General features: G+C 35.9%; 1 long non-coding RNA gene across 1 annotated transcript in view; it reads right to left on the reverse strand.

Moving 5' to 3' along the window:
* Positions 1 to 5,839: 5,839 nt before the first annotated feature.
* LOC125782504 (uncharacterized) overlaps positions 5,840 to 14,550 on the reverse strand; it is a 123,260-nt gene continuing 114,549 nt past the window's right edge. Inside the window, exon 2 of the long non-coding RNA XR_007425211.1 lies at positions 5,840 to 5,919. This is a non-coding gene — a long non-coding RNA (uncharacterized LOC125782504). The remainder of the gene's footprint in view (positions 5,920 to 14,550) is intronic.

Here is a 14,550-nt window from a genome sequence, read left to right on the forward strand (position 1 = left end):
AATTAGTGGACTTGCTCTTAAACATGCTTTTTAAATGTTATATGAGTTTTGTAAACATCATTCAGTGTTAAAAAAAGATGAGTTCCTACAAGCAAATGGCACCCATTCAATGGATTTGCCCTTAAAAGTATTTTTCCGTATGAAACCATTTCTTCTTGGCTTAATAAGTGTAATAAACATATAATATGAAAATGGTTTATCTCACATATTTGGCACCACCCCCTGCAAAAACCAAAATATTAATTAATTAATAATTAAGCTGGCATCGAGTGGTACAGCTGGCTAAGCGCTGCCACTATGATCAGGAGATTGCTGGTTCGAATCCCAGTCATGCAGTTTGCCATCAGCTGCCAAAGCCCTGAGAGAGCACAGTTGGCCTTGCTCTCTCTGGGTGGGTACAGTAGATGGTGCTCTTTCTCCTCATCATTCCTAGGGTGATGTGGATTAGCACAAGGCTGTGTCTGTGAGCTGATGTATGGAAAATAGTTGGGTAATTTTTGGAAATAATTCATTTTTACAAAAAAAAAAAAAAACAGGCTTAATTTATTTGAGATTAGATAAATAGTGGAATTACAGTGTGGTGAAACATTATGTTCCAGAATAAAGACCAGTCCAGTGGGAGTCTAGTTGTTCAGCACCACGGATAGCAGCACTTTGTGGCTTTTTTCACAACAACCACCAATTCCAGTATAATCAGTCAATAACTGGTTATATTAGTCTTGATTTGTTCTTATCCAATTTGTTCCTAACTTATTTCATACATTTATTTTTTTAACACATCTTTATTTTACCTTGTTGTTATTATTTTTTTTCTCATTTATTATTTTTATTAAAGTATTAGTCCGTATTATTTAGTTTCTAAACTGAATGCAGAAAAGGGATAAAATATAGTGTTTAATGGTACCAGTGTGCTGAAACAACCATCCCTGCTAATCCTAATAATATGTTCATTCTAAAAACTGGGGTGTCGTCTCTTTTCGCGGGAGTTCTTCTTCTTCTGGCCATGTCACGTGTCTTTACGAACTTACGTCACACGTACAGCCTCTAAAAGAGGATCCGGCTCAGTTTTACTGAACGCGAGCGGCTGGTGGAGCAATGGAGACTTCAGAAGTAGAAACTCAGAGCTCAGTAGCTCATTCACTCATAGTAAAACCAAAGAAACGAAGGAGTGAAGTTTCTGACTGAGCTCTCTCTCCCTCTCTCTCTCTCTCTCGCTCTCTCACACTGAACATAACCTGGAATTGGATTTATCCGCTCTGAAAGGAGACCGCATCACACCCACCCAGTTTAAAATGATTTTTCTTCTGCATGCTCGGTGTAATTACCCATTCTCACCAGAGAGGGCCCTCAATCCCCCAAATCGCAAATCTTACTACATCAGCTTTAAGTACATACATCCATTACATGTATTAGATATGATTTCTACTCGTTTTCCAGTTTTGATGCAATACACAGATCAGAATTTCATTTTACATTTCTTAAAACTACAGTATAAGTCAAAAGTTTGGACAAAACTTTCTCTCTTTCAGTGTCTTTATTTCTTTACTTATTGTATTTTCTACATTGTAGATTATTATTAAAGACATGAAACGATTAAGGGACACATATGGAATTACGTAGTAAAGAGTATAAAAAAGTGTTATTCCTCCACATTAATCTCCTGATCTAATCTTGATGAACTGAGATGGTGATTTGAGGTGATTTAATTGGGATGAGCTGGAGCTTCACAGCGTGAAGGAAAAGCAGCAGCTATTGGAACTTCTTTAAGAGGTTGAGAAAACTATTCCAGGTGACCACTGACCACTGTTCAGCCATTGAATCAGTCAGAAACCAGGGCTGCTTTCCACTCTGTTTATTTTAAATCTTCAAATCTTGCAATGAATGGCTGCAGATATAACACACGTCCATCTCAGTATAGTTTTTTTAATATAGTATTTTTAACACAACGTGCATGTGATCATATAGCTTGTTTTTCATAAAAATCATTCAAAAATTTACAGATAAAAGCATTTTTTTCTTACTGCACAACAGGATTAACAAAATGAATCTACAACATATTCAGAAATATTTAAAGTGCATATGTGGAGGAAAAAATTATGGAACAACATACTTAAAACAGATTTAGGACATATAAATATGTGAATATTAAAGAGGGAAAATTAAAGCAGCATCTACACACCGTCCATCTCAGAGCTTTCACTCGTCTGATGGAGGTACGGCAGAAGCAGAGGGACACAGCCTGCAGGGACATTATAGCAAGAAAAGAAAAAGCTCCCAAAAATATTTTTAACTTTTAAAAAAATATATATAAATAATTTTTACATGTTTAACCCCTTTTTTTTATAATAATGGAGCAATTTTTGTAAAACTCATAAATTTTATTAACTGTTGATTTCAACTCTGTTACACATGCTCACTCACTGGACTCTCCTTGATCACATGAGGCTACGGTGTTCACGCTCACCAAGCTTCTGATTGCTCACACTTGGTCTGTCTTGTATAAATACCACCCTGTTTATATGGCTCTTCTACTAAGCGTTTCTTTTGATTGGTTTTCTGTGTTACAGACTCCTTTTTGCATATTTTTTGACTACTCTTTTGTCATGCCCTTCCTATCATTTTTTTCCTGTGGCCAACATAATTTTTGTATTCTGACTACCCCTTTTTGCCTTGTCCTCTTCCTTTTAGATTCACAGTTTAGGACCCTTTTGCCTGCTCATTGATGGTGATGTTGTTACAAAGTTTTAAGAAGTTTTTCTTTCATTAATTTATATAGTTTTTGCATATTGAGTAGTTTACTGCCAAGTAGAGAAGATATACAATAAAATCAATTATTTAAGCCCACAATACTTGGGAAAAACTGTTGAGTTAATAAAACTACTGTTGTGTGAATAAAACTCAGTTAAGTTGAATAAACTTACCTGATTCAAGTTATAATCTAGCCTTGACTCAGTTAAGTGGAATTAACTTAAAATGTTATATATTTACAACTTAGTTAATAGAGTAAATACAACTTAGAGTCAAATCTAAATGATAACTTAACTGAGCTAATGAAATATTATTTTCAGTGAGTAGTAGTCTTCTGTTCTCCACACTTTTTTTTTGTTACTACTTTTACTTATATACAGTACAAACACCGCTCTATAACATCACAGCTCCTTTATTAAAACATTAAACCGGTCTGCAGAAAGCTGTTTTTTTATTGGTTCAAGTGAAACCCGACGTGTGACATTTGATCTGCTTTAGTCTGCTGTTTAAAGCCTGTCTTGTCCACACTTAAAACAACATTGGCAAACAAAACAGATGGCTTACAATAAGAGAGCCCCCCCTCCTCCCGCCGCCTCATTCTCTCATATCTAACACACCAGGGATGCTTTTATCAGGAGAGTTTGCTCGGCGTTGGCGGCGGAGGGGGTCCTGGTGTCAGCGGCTCGCTCTCGGGGGGAAACGCCGCCTTTTTCAGGGAAGAAATGAAAAGAGAAACCTGCACACATGCAGGGAAACAGTCCTGCACAGAGTTTTCATCCTGTGCCATCAGCGTCCGCACTCAGAAGCCGTTCCCCTGGCCGGCGTTAAAAGCGGCTTCAAGGCGGCGAGCGCCGCAGTGCTTCTGTAAAAATCAAGCTGTCTTTATCTTCCAAGTGCCCACACCTTTAGACACAGTCTTCTGTCAGCTCCAGAGGCTTTGATCCAGCTTCTGAGAAGCCACGGAGATAGAGCCCTCACTCGTGGCTTCGTGTTTGGAGAGTATTTCTAGTGCGGCTGTAGGGTTTTTTTTTAAGTCTGGCGTTTTTGTGTCGCCGCTATAGTTCTTATACTTCTCTGGTTTCTGGTTGGGTACAGTATAGATCTCCCAAGGTTTTTTTTTTTTGGTGCTTCTGTATAAGTTTAAAGCATCAAGTTATGTTTTAGTAGCTTTAGCAGACAAAAGTATCCAGCATTATACAGAACAAAATCTGATATGCAAAATATGATTGAGTAAAATACGATTTTAAAAAAGACTCGAAAAGTAGAAAAGCCTAAAAGACTGAAAGACAAAAAAAAGAAGCACCGCGTTCAATCGCCTGGCGCTCTTTCAATCCCCACTCGAATCCCCAGTGCTATAGACGAGCTTTTCCCCGCACTTATTCGAAACTTTGAAGCGCAATTCAAGGAGACTTCACACTTCATTTCTCTTCTCAATCAACTCTTCTCTTTCCGAGGGCAGCCGCCGCCGCCGTCGCCACCGTCGGGAAGAGGTGAGCGGTGGCAGAGCGATGCACAATGACACCATCTGTCAGGGAACCCATAAACACTCCAAATGAAACATCTATGAGGAAATTATTGTTATAAATCTAGCCATAAACGCAAATTAAATCCGAGATTACTTATCAAAGCATAACCGCGCTTAAACACACTCTCAGAGCTGATATCTGCGAATTTATATCAGCAGCGGCGACGATAAACACATTTACACAGCCCTCCGCACTCAACCGCAGTCGCTCAGGACTCGCCGTGCATGGCTGATGTTATTATCCATAACGCGAGCTGACGTTTTATTTCATAGACTGGTTTTGTATGACTGGTGGCGAGTCGGTTCATTTCTGTTGTGACAGAGGGTTCGGGTCACCTTGAGAGACCTTGAAAAGAGACCTTGAGAGATCTTAAAAGATCGTGAGAGCTCTTTTTCTCAGTTGAGAAAACTTAAAATGTAATTCTAGTTTCATTAGATTAGTTTCTCAGGGGTTTCTGAGGTAGTTTTCTCTTTTATGGTTTTTTTTATCCTCTGTGATTTTATTCCCCTCCAGAACAATCATGTACCTGTTTTTCTCAGACGAAAATTACAGGCTGAATTATCTACTGTTTTTCTCTGAACTCCGTGCTCCTCCGGCAATTTTAGTCCCGTCCTGACGCACATCTCTGAGTTTCGTCTCCTCGCCTTTAATAAAATAGCTATTTGTCCACTGCCGTGCAGTAATTACACTTTGGGCACGCCACAGTTTCCACAGAGATCCACATAAAAACACAACAGCCAGTGGAAATGGAGGAGCTACTGAAAGCCATGATGTCATGTGACCAAGAAAAAGCCAAGAAAAAAACTCAATGGTCCTCCTGTTTTTTCAATTGCAGTCCAGATGCAGGAGTTTTATCACTGAGTAGTAGAAGTAGAAAACTGAAATATTTTCAAAAGACGCCCCCCTGAGAGACTAATCCCCACCAGTTAGGGCTTTAGTCAAACTTTTAAGTTTTGAAGAAGACCACTTGAACTCTTCAGTGCAGATAATTAAAAATATTAAGGGGCTTATCCTACACTACTTTCTCCTGCCTGATTTAAATAGTGGCAGATCTTCTGAATATATCTACACTGATGGGCGTGGTGTTCTGGAAATGAGTTGTGTTCAGGTACATTTCTGGAGTTTTGCTTGTTTATCTTGGTAACAGAAAACACAGGAGCTCCACTGACTGAATACAACCTAGACAGACGCCAACAGTCAGACGTTCATCGCTATTTCTGCAACTTTTACATCAACAATAAACAGAATAGTAAATAAAATAACATTGCTGTTCCCGTAAATGAGCTGCTGGAGCTCCTTCACAGCGTCAACCAGCAGCTCAGTTTCCTCTGCTGAGAAGAGTTTGTTGGACACGTCCAGGTAGCTGCACCGTTAAAATAGCAATCCGACAAATCCGTCAGAGCCCACCTAGTTCTGAAAAGAAAATGATGAGCAAGAGACACTCTGTTTGGTTTATTATTTCACGTTTCACCCAAAATAGATTTTTTGCTCAGATCAGATATGTCTATCTTGACAGTTCACATTCACTGTAAATGTAAGTGATCTGTATCTGTGTGTAATGTGAACAAATCTGTTCCTGAAACGTCTCACATGCTGCACATTGATACCTGTATAAACGCCTCCTTCTTCACCAACAACAAAAACCCTCATATTAGAGAGACGAGAGACTCATAGCTTTATAAAAGGGTGGAGCATCTTTTGCTGGAGTGGAGAGTAAACAGCTGCTCTGAAGTTCATGCTCAGGTCCAGGAGGTGAAAAAAGGCCAGGCTGTTTGCTTTTGCTGTTTTTTTTGCAGCTATGGCTGCACAGCTGCACCAAGAGATGCATGTGTGGGTATGAGAGAGAAGCACGTGGCGTTGATGCTAATGCTAATGCGTAAAAGCAAAAAGCAAATTAATTCTGATTTGATTTGACCGTTCTCATTCATGTTGCATGTCCACGTATGAAAGTGACTCAAATTTGGCACGTTCACACAGCCATGAAACAATCAGATCTGAGCCTCAATGAGCAAAAAATCTGATTTGAGTCACTTCAGCCTGGTAATGTGCAGCTGACCAAAGCTGTAAAATGAAAAATGAAGTGATGTGTTTTGTGTAGCATTAGCTAAAGAGACTAACCTCCATCTCCCAGTGTCTCAGGCTAATTCCGGCTGATGGACAGCGAGCGCCGGCTGCAACAGCCGTACTTCTCACTCCGAGGCCAAGTCACCCTTTATTTGGCAGCAGCAAACGCAACGGGAGTGTTATTAAATCATCTGCAGCGGCTCTCTCGAAGGAATTAAGTACACCAGCATACTCAAGTAACAAGCTTGTCCATTCTTAAGTAGTATTAAAGGGCGATATTTTAGCTTAAATTAACAGTGCAGCAGGACTTTTTGGCACGTGTCACAGCCCAAATGGATTGCCGGAGCGCTGATGTATGTAACGTTTCACAGAGCAAAAAAAACGACGTAAAAAGCGTAATGAATTTAAAATGCTGTAATGGGCATGAATATCTATCACGACTGACAGTAAAATTAGAAAAACATTCAATTACAATCACTGCTAATTTATTGTTGTTATTGATTTGTGTGAGGTGCACATTAATAAAGAAACATTTCATTACATCAAGGCGAGATGCCGGTCTGTACTTGACCTTGGTGTAATATTTTACAGTACAATAAAACTAACAGCAAGGTCTAATAATGTTAAAACACAGACAAGCATTCGTTCCGTTCGCTCAGCAGTTTCTATCCATACTTTCCATCCTTCCTTAAACAGGAATGATTCATTTCTCACTACATCTTCTCTTTCCTATTGGCCTCCTTGTCATGTGGTCCTGCCTTCTTTTTTTACCTTTTACCTGCTTTTAATGTGTAAAATGGACTTTTATTGTAGTAAAACATGATAAAAAGTTCTTATCTTTGATGAATAGCACCCCTCCGTTCTCCCACAGCGTTCAGAGATCCAGAAATTTTAACAGTTTCTCCAACAAACACCCTTCAGACTGGGAGATACGGGGCATAATTTACCCTGATAAATCACTTTTTACACCGTTATCCAGCTCAAAGTAGCTCCACACCTCCTTACTAGAATCCAAGAGGAGACCCTGACATTTAAAACGAGGCATTAATAACTTAAAAAGTGCAGAAGAAGCTTATTAAAAACCACAGTTTACATCCCATAATGCTACTAGCTTCAGCTCCAAATGCTGCCATTACTGTACTGATAATAACATAGACATATAATATATATAGACTTCACATAGCCTGCCTTCAGGCGCCGGCTGCTACACGATGCAGAGTCTATGTATATATGTCTATGATATTATTATCAGTACAGTGATGGCAGTGGCGCTCAGAGCTGAAGCTAAAGTGTTATGGGATGTAAACAGAGGTTTTTTAACAAGCTTCTTTTTAAGTTATTAATGCCTGGTTTTAAATATCAGGACTCTCCTCTTGGATTCTAGTAAGGAGGTGTGGAGCTACTTTGAGCTGGATAACGGTGTAAAAAGTGATTTATCAGGGTAAATTATGCCCCTTATCGCCCAGGTCATTCAGGTCCATTTAGGGAAATAACTAGAATGGTACAAATTCCAGTGTACAAAATTGTTTCCTTTAGAGAAAGCAAATAAACTAAAAACTGAATAAAATCATTTTAGTAGGGCTGCTGTTTATCAGACAAACTTCAAACTCTTAGTCTGTAGTAAAGCTGTAGTGGTGTAACAGATGGAGTTACTGCTGTTACTTTACACACTTACAGACTTACAGCACATTCACACTTTCATCATCATAATAACTAGAAAAAGAGAATTCTGTAACTATACAGAGAATTCTGTAACTATTAAAAGTAGAAGTTCTTTCTTTTCTTTAGAGAAATTACAGATGAAGTCAGAGAGCGGTGAGTACTGTTTCTACACCTTCAAATAAAGACTCTTAGAAACTGGAGAAAAAAAACTGCTACAGGAAGACGTCTGGCTGACCCACATGGAAACAGCAGCTTTAGCCTTTAGCTCAGATTATTAACATGATTAAGAACTGAGTCTCAGTTTCAGCAGAACTGAAGAGAAGAATTAGAATTAGAGTTAATCTGACAGGAGAAGAGCTGCAGTAATAAGGATGTACAGTATGTCCTTATAAGATAATAAAAAATAATATCTAACAGGAAAGAACCAATTACAAATGATGAATTTCTTTGATTTTACCAAACTGAAAACCTCTGGAATATAATCAAGAGGAAGATGGATGATCACAAACCATCAAACCACCAAACTGAACTGCTTGATATTTTTGCACCAGGAGTAAAGCAGCATAAAGTTATCCAAAAGCAGTGTGTAAGACTGGTGGAGGAGAACATGATGCCAAGATGCATGAAAAAACTGATTAAAACCAGGGTTATTCCACCAAATATTGATTATTTCAGAACTCTTAAAATTTTATGAATATGAACTTTTTGTTTTCTTTGCATTATTTGAGGTCTGAAAGCTCTGCATCTTTTTTGTTATTTCAGCCATTTCTCATTTTCTGTAAATAAATGCTCTAAATGAGAATATTTCTATTTGGAATTTGGGAGAAATGTTGTCTGTAGTTTATAGAATAAAACAACAATGTTCATTTTACTCAAAAATAAACCTATAAATAGCAAAATCAGAGAAACTGATTCAGAAACTGAAGTGCTCTCTTCATGTATAACAGAGCTGTATATGATAACAACTTATATATATTAATTTCAGTTTTGCAATAAAAAATAACACTAAATGTAAATGAGTTGTATTATGTATGTATGGGGGGGTAGGGCGCAGTGTGAGGGGGGTGGGCAGGTAAGGCAGTGCATATGTTTTCCTGCAGGATGGTGTATAGTAATCAGCCAGTCACTGAGATTAAATAGGAGATGATGGGGGTATAAGGTGCAATTGAAAGCAGGTAAAAAATGTGTCTAATTTTCCAGATTGCCACCTAGCTTTTTAATTTCAGCGGATTCCTGGCAGAAATTTGCATGGCATTTAGGCGCTCATTACAATATTAATCTTCCTGGAGAAGTTGCTGGAGCTCAAAGGTTAAGCATGATTCCTGTATTAATTTTACAGCAACTTTTTTTTTCATTGTATAAAGATTCTCATTTGGAAGCTGCTCATTTGCGTGACTAAGTGGTGTTTAGATCTACACTGAAGGCTTAGATCTCAAATATTATAATAATGATATAAGACTCAGTAAAGAAGGTACACAGCCAATATTGGGAAATTTTCACCAATTCTGATACTGAGATTTATATTCATTTATTATTAATAGTCATATTATATACAGTTATAGTAGTACAGTATGTATTAGCCCTACAAACTTTTTGCAGTTACACTTTTATCACAAAAAAGCCAAAATTTATATCATTTCAAACAAAACTCCAACAATGAGTAAAAATAAAGTCAGTCTGTATTAATTAGTTTCTAAACTGAAAGCAGAAGCGTTTCTGAGTGGAGAAGAATATGGATAAAATATTGTGTTTAATGGTAGCAGTGTGCTTAAACCACCATCCCTGCTAATCCTAATAATATATTTATTCTATAAACTGGGGTAAATGTCTTAAAATAAGGTGACAATTCAAAGCAAGACTTTTAAGATCATTATTCTCTTATCAGAGGGAAAAAAATAAGAATAGTAATAAAAAAGTAATATCTTATTTTTTTCTATGATTTTTGTGTAACTAAGTATTGTGTAAGTGTAAGATCATGTTGCTTATTTTAGGAATAATGATCTTAATCAGTCTTACTTTGAATTTTCACTTATATTTTAATTTTATAGTCATTTTAAATCTAAATAAGCACAAATTGATTTTTGTCTGATTTAAGTCTTACTTTACTGATTTTGACAATTAATATTATTAATGTTAGTATTAAAACAATAATTAGAAAAATAAGCTTACTCCATAGATAGATATTGTTTTGCTTGATATAAACAAATACATCACATTTTAACTATATTTTGGCGAATTGATTTTTAAAAAAAATTTATATATGTCTACACTGCAAAAAAAAAAAAACTAAAATATTAGGAAATAAAATTATCTAATTTTTAACAATAACTCTTATTTATTTTTCTCTGATGAAAATATTTGTGTTGATAAGCATTGTGTAAGTGTAATATTGGTGAATCAGTGAATCAGTCAGTGAATCAGTCAGTCAGTCAATCTGAGTGAGTGAGTCAGTGAGTCAGTCAGTGAATTATTCAGTGAATCAGTCAGTCAGTCAGTAAGTGAGTGAGTGAGTCAGTGAGTCGGTCAGTGAATAGTCGGTGAATCAGTAAGTGAGTGACTGAGTCAGTGAGTCGTTCAGCGAATTGGTCAGTGAATCATTCAGTGGCTTAGTCAATGAATCTGTTAGTGAATTAGTCGCTGAATCAGTCAGTGAGTGCGTGAGTCAGTGAGTCGGTCAGTGAATTATTCAGTGAATCTTTAAGTGAATTAGTCGGTGAATCAGTGAGTGAGTGACTGAGTCAGTGACTCGTTTAGCGAATTAGTCAGTGAATCAATGAGTGAGTGAGTTAGTGAGTCGGTCAGTGAATAGTCAGTGAATCTGTGAGTGAATTAGTCGGTGAATCAGTGAGTGAGTCAGTGAGTCGGTCAGTGAATCTGTGAGTGAATTAGTCGGTGAATCAGTGAGTGAGTCAGTGAGTCGGTCAGTGAATAGTCAGTGAATCTGTGAGTGAATTAGTCGGTGAATCAGTGAGTGAGTCAGTGAGTCGGTCAGTGAATTAGTGAGTAAATTAGTCGCTGAATCAGTGAGAGAGTGAGTGAGTTAGTGACCGAGTCAGTGAGTCGGTCAGTGAATTATTCAGTGAATCAGTCAGTTAATTATTCAGGGAATAAGTCAAGTAGCGAGTGATTGAGTGAGTGACTGAGTCAGTGAGTCGGTCAGTGACTTAGTCAGTCATTCAGTGAATCAGTCAGTGACTTAGGCAGTGAATCAGTGAGTGAGTGAGTGAGTCGGTCAGTGACTTAGTCAGTCAGTCAGTAGTCAGTCAGTCAGTGAATCAGTGAGTCGGTCAGTGAATCAGTGCGTCCGTTAGCCTGGCAGTTAGCAGGTTAGGGTTCAGCAGGTGAGCTGCAGGTAGGTTCATTAACTAAACTGTTAATTAAGATATCTATGGATATAAATAATCATTTTTAAGAGGAGATAAATCACAGCCCTCAACCCCGGAAACACATTCAGCTCCAGCAGCTCCAACATCCACCGATAAACAGCGGAAACCGGGTTCAGGTGAGTTCCAGGCAGCAGGTAACCTGCTTAGCATAACTAGCTAAACATTACCTGCAGTATAAGCTCACTGGCTAACATCACATCCCCTCACACAAACACACCTCTCATTTACTTTACTTCAGTTTTTACTGTGTACAAAATACACTGCCAAAAATACACTATACAATATATATATATATATATATATATATATATATATATATATATATATATATATATGTATATATGTATATATGTATATATAACATTAAGATGTATTATGCAAAAAAAAATAAAATCTGCCACTGGAGTAAGCATTTTTAAATAAGATTTCTCAAAATAAACTCAATCTTAAGTCTCAAAATGAGTGAGGTAAAAATGAGCTTATCTTACCTTAAATGTAGAAACAAGAACCAGAATAACTTGACTTTTTGTGCTTATTTTCAGTTTAAAATACCTCAAATAAGGTGAATATCCTGAGTGAGATCATTATTTCTAAAATAAGCAAAATAATATTATGCTTACACAAGGCTTAGTAAGACAAAAAAAAATCAGGGAAAAATAAATAAGATTTATTGTTAAAAATTAGATCATTTTATTTCCAAGATTTTTTTTTGCATTGTAGACATGAACATATGCACTGCAAAAAAATAATCTATTTGACAAAACTACACAAAATATAGGTAATTTGTGATTAACATGTTTATAATAAGCAAAAAAAAATAATAATCTGTCGGCTAATTTTTCCTATTAGTATTCCTTAAAGAGTTGAAATTCTTTTTGGCCTAAATTTGGACACAAGAATCAGAATAACTCAAGCCGTGGCTTTTTGTGCTTTATTTTGAGTATAAATTACCTAAAATAAGGTGACAATCCAATATAAGACTGGTTAAGATGGTTATTCCTAAAATAAGCAAAATAATCTCATTAAAAGGGAAAAAAATTAAAAAAAATATTTATTTATTTTCTTGCAATGTACACGTAAATGTATGCCACGCATTGCTTGATTTAAGTCTTACTTTAATGATGTTTGCCTTTGTAATTGAATTTATTTTAAGATTTAAGATTTCTTCGCTCAATATAAACATATACGTCTCAATTGACATGTATTTTCTTATTTCTTTTTACAGATGTTTTTTTTTTGCAGTGAAGCCACAAGCTACTGTGTTAAAACAAAAAAAAAGTAAGCAAACTTAGATTATAACATTTTAACAGTTTTTTTAACAGTCGATTTGGTTAATTTTTCACATCAAGATTTACATTGGCATCACAACAAGTGCATTTCTCAAAACAGTGCAAACAGCAAAACTCAATGAAATACCTGCAAAAGCTCGTAACTACCTCACAATTCTTTGTTTTTGCTTCAAAAGCAAATATTAATTTCAGTCAGTCTGTCAGTGCCATCAGAAAGCCTAGTCTGTGTCTTTGCCTCTGAACAAGGCAATCTGCATGCACTAACTTTTCTCCAATATTATTTGCTGCATTATATTATTTTATGCTATATTATTTATTTTGCCACATTATGATTATGCTGTTATACTCTTATACTATATTCCTGAAATTAATTATTTATTTTTCTGGTTTAATATATCGCCAAGTATATCGTTATCGCAAAAATACCCTGAAATATCGTGATATTATTTTAAAGTCATATCGCCCACCCCTAGTGTTACACACAAAATACACAAAAAACTTACACAAAACATAGTTAATCGTGACTGTATGTGGGAGACTGACAGCAAGAAATTGGACTGTAATCAAACATTTTGAGTAATATTCTTTACTGTATTGTTTGCACTGCATTTTGTTGACAAAAAATCTGAAAGAAATTCAGGAAAGACAGACAACTGTTTTTCAGCACTCTGTACAAAACACAAAGAAAAAACTACAAAATTAGAAACTTACTGTAAACATTCAAAACTACCTGAGAAAACAACTTAAGGTTTCTTTTTTATGCATTCTGACTCTTTTCTCTGTTGGTGGTTTTATAACCAGTTATTGGTTTTATAACCAGTATCTTCTGATTTTCTTTTAGACTGGAGAGCAGAAACTCCAGTACATGTTTTCCAGAGTTTCCTCTGTTGCTGAAAGATCTCAGGTTAAGTGAATTATCAGGTAAGATTTCATATTATTAATTTTAGCAGTTAAAACGTTACTCAGATGTTGAGTTGTGTGAGCTAATTATGAATGATTGTGTTTGATTCAGTGATATCATATGTTTTACAGTAAATATATCTAAAAAGTTACTTCTCTTTGGGAAGTCTTATGCAAATATAATGTTTGTACATATATTAGGTTGTCAGATATAAAATATCTTGCCATATAATTTAAAACTCAAACCATTCAGTGAAAGTCTGTAAAATTTAAAAATAATTTTATAAAAAAAACAGCAAAAACGGAGATGATTTGCATGACAGTAGTAAAATACTTGATACATTGTTACTATTAAAGCATTAATATCGTTGCATGCTGTAATTTATCCTGTAATAAGTAGTAAAGTAACAGGCCAAAGTACAAAGGATTGCGAGGACAAACAAACAAACAAAAAGAGGCAATGACCTAAAGCCTAGATATATATATATATATATATATATATAGAGAGAGAGAGAGATAAAGCATAGATATTCAGTGCAACACATTTTGATGAGCACGACATAAGCAATGGATAATGCAAAAAACAGCTAAAAATTGTACAAGACCAATAATGACATAATCAATAATGAAAAAGACATTTGCAAAATGAGAAACACAATGAGAAATTCAATTATGATGTGCACAAGTGACACGGAGATGTGGAGATTGACTTAACAGTTTTGAGAACTTCAGTTCTGATCTGAGAAATGAACCAAATGGACTGAGAAAAACTGCAATCATGACTGTATGTGGGAGACTGACAGCAAGAAATTGGACTCTAATCAAACATTTTGAGTAATATTCTTTTACTGTATTGTTTGCACTGCATTTTGTTGACAAAAAATCTGAAAGAAATTCAGGAAAGACAGACAACTGTTTTTCAGCACTCTGTACAAAACACAAAGAAAAAACTACAAAATTAGAAACTTACTGTAA

Source organism: Astyanax mexicanus, chromosome 17, assembly GCF_023375975.1.
Source record: "Astyanax mexicanus isolate ESR-SI-001 chromosome 17, AstMex3_surface, whole genome shotgun sequence".
NCBI lineage: Eukaryota > Metazoa > Chordata > Actinopteri > Characiformes > Acestrorhamphidae > Astyanax > Astyanax mexicanus.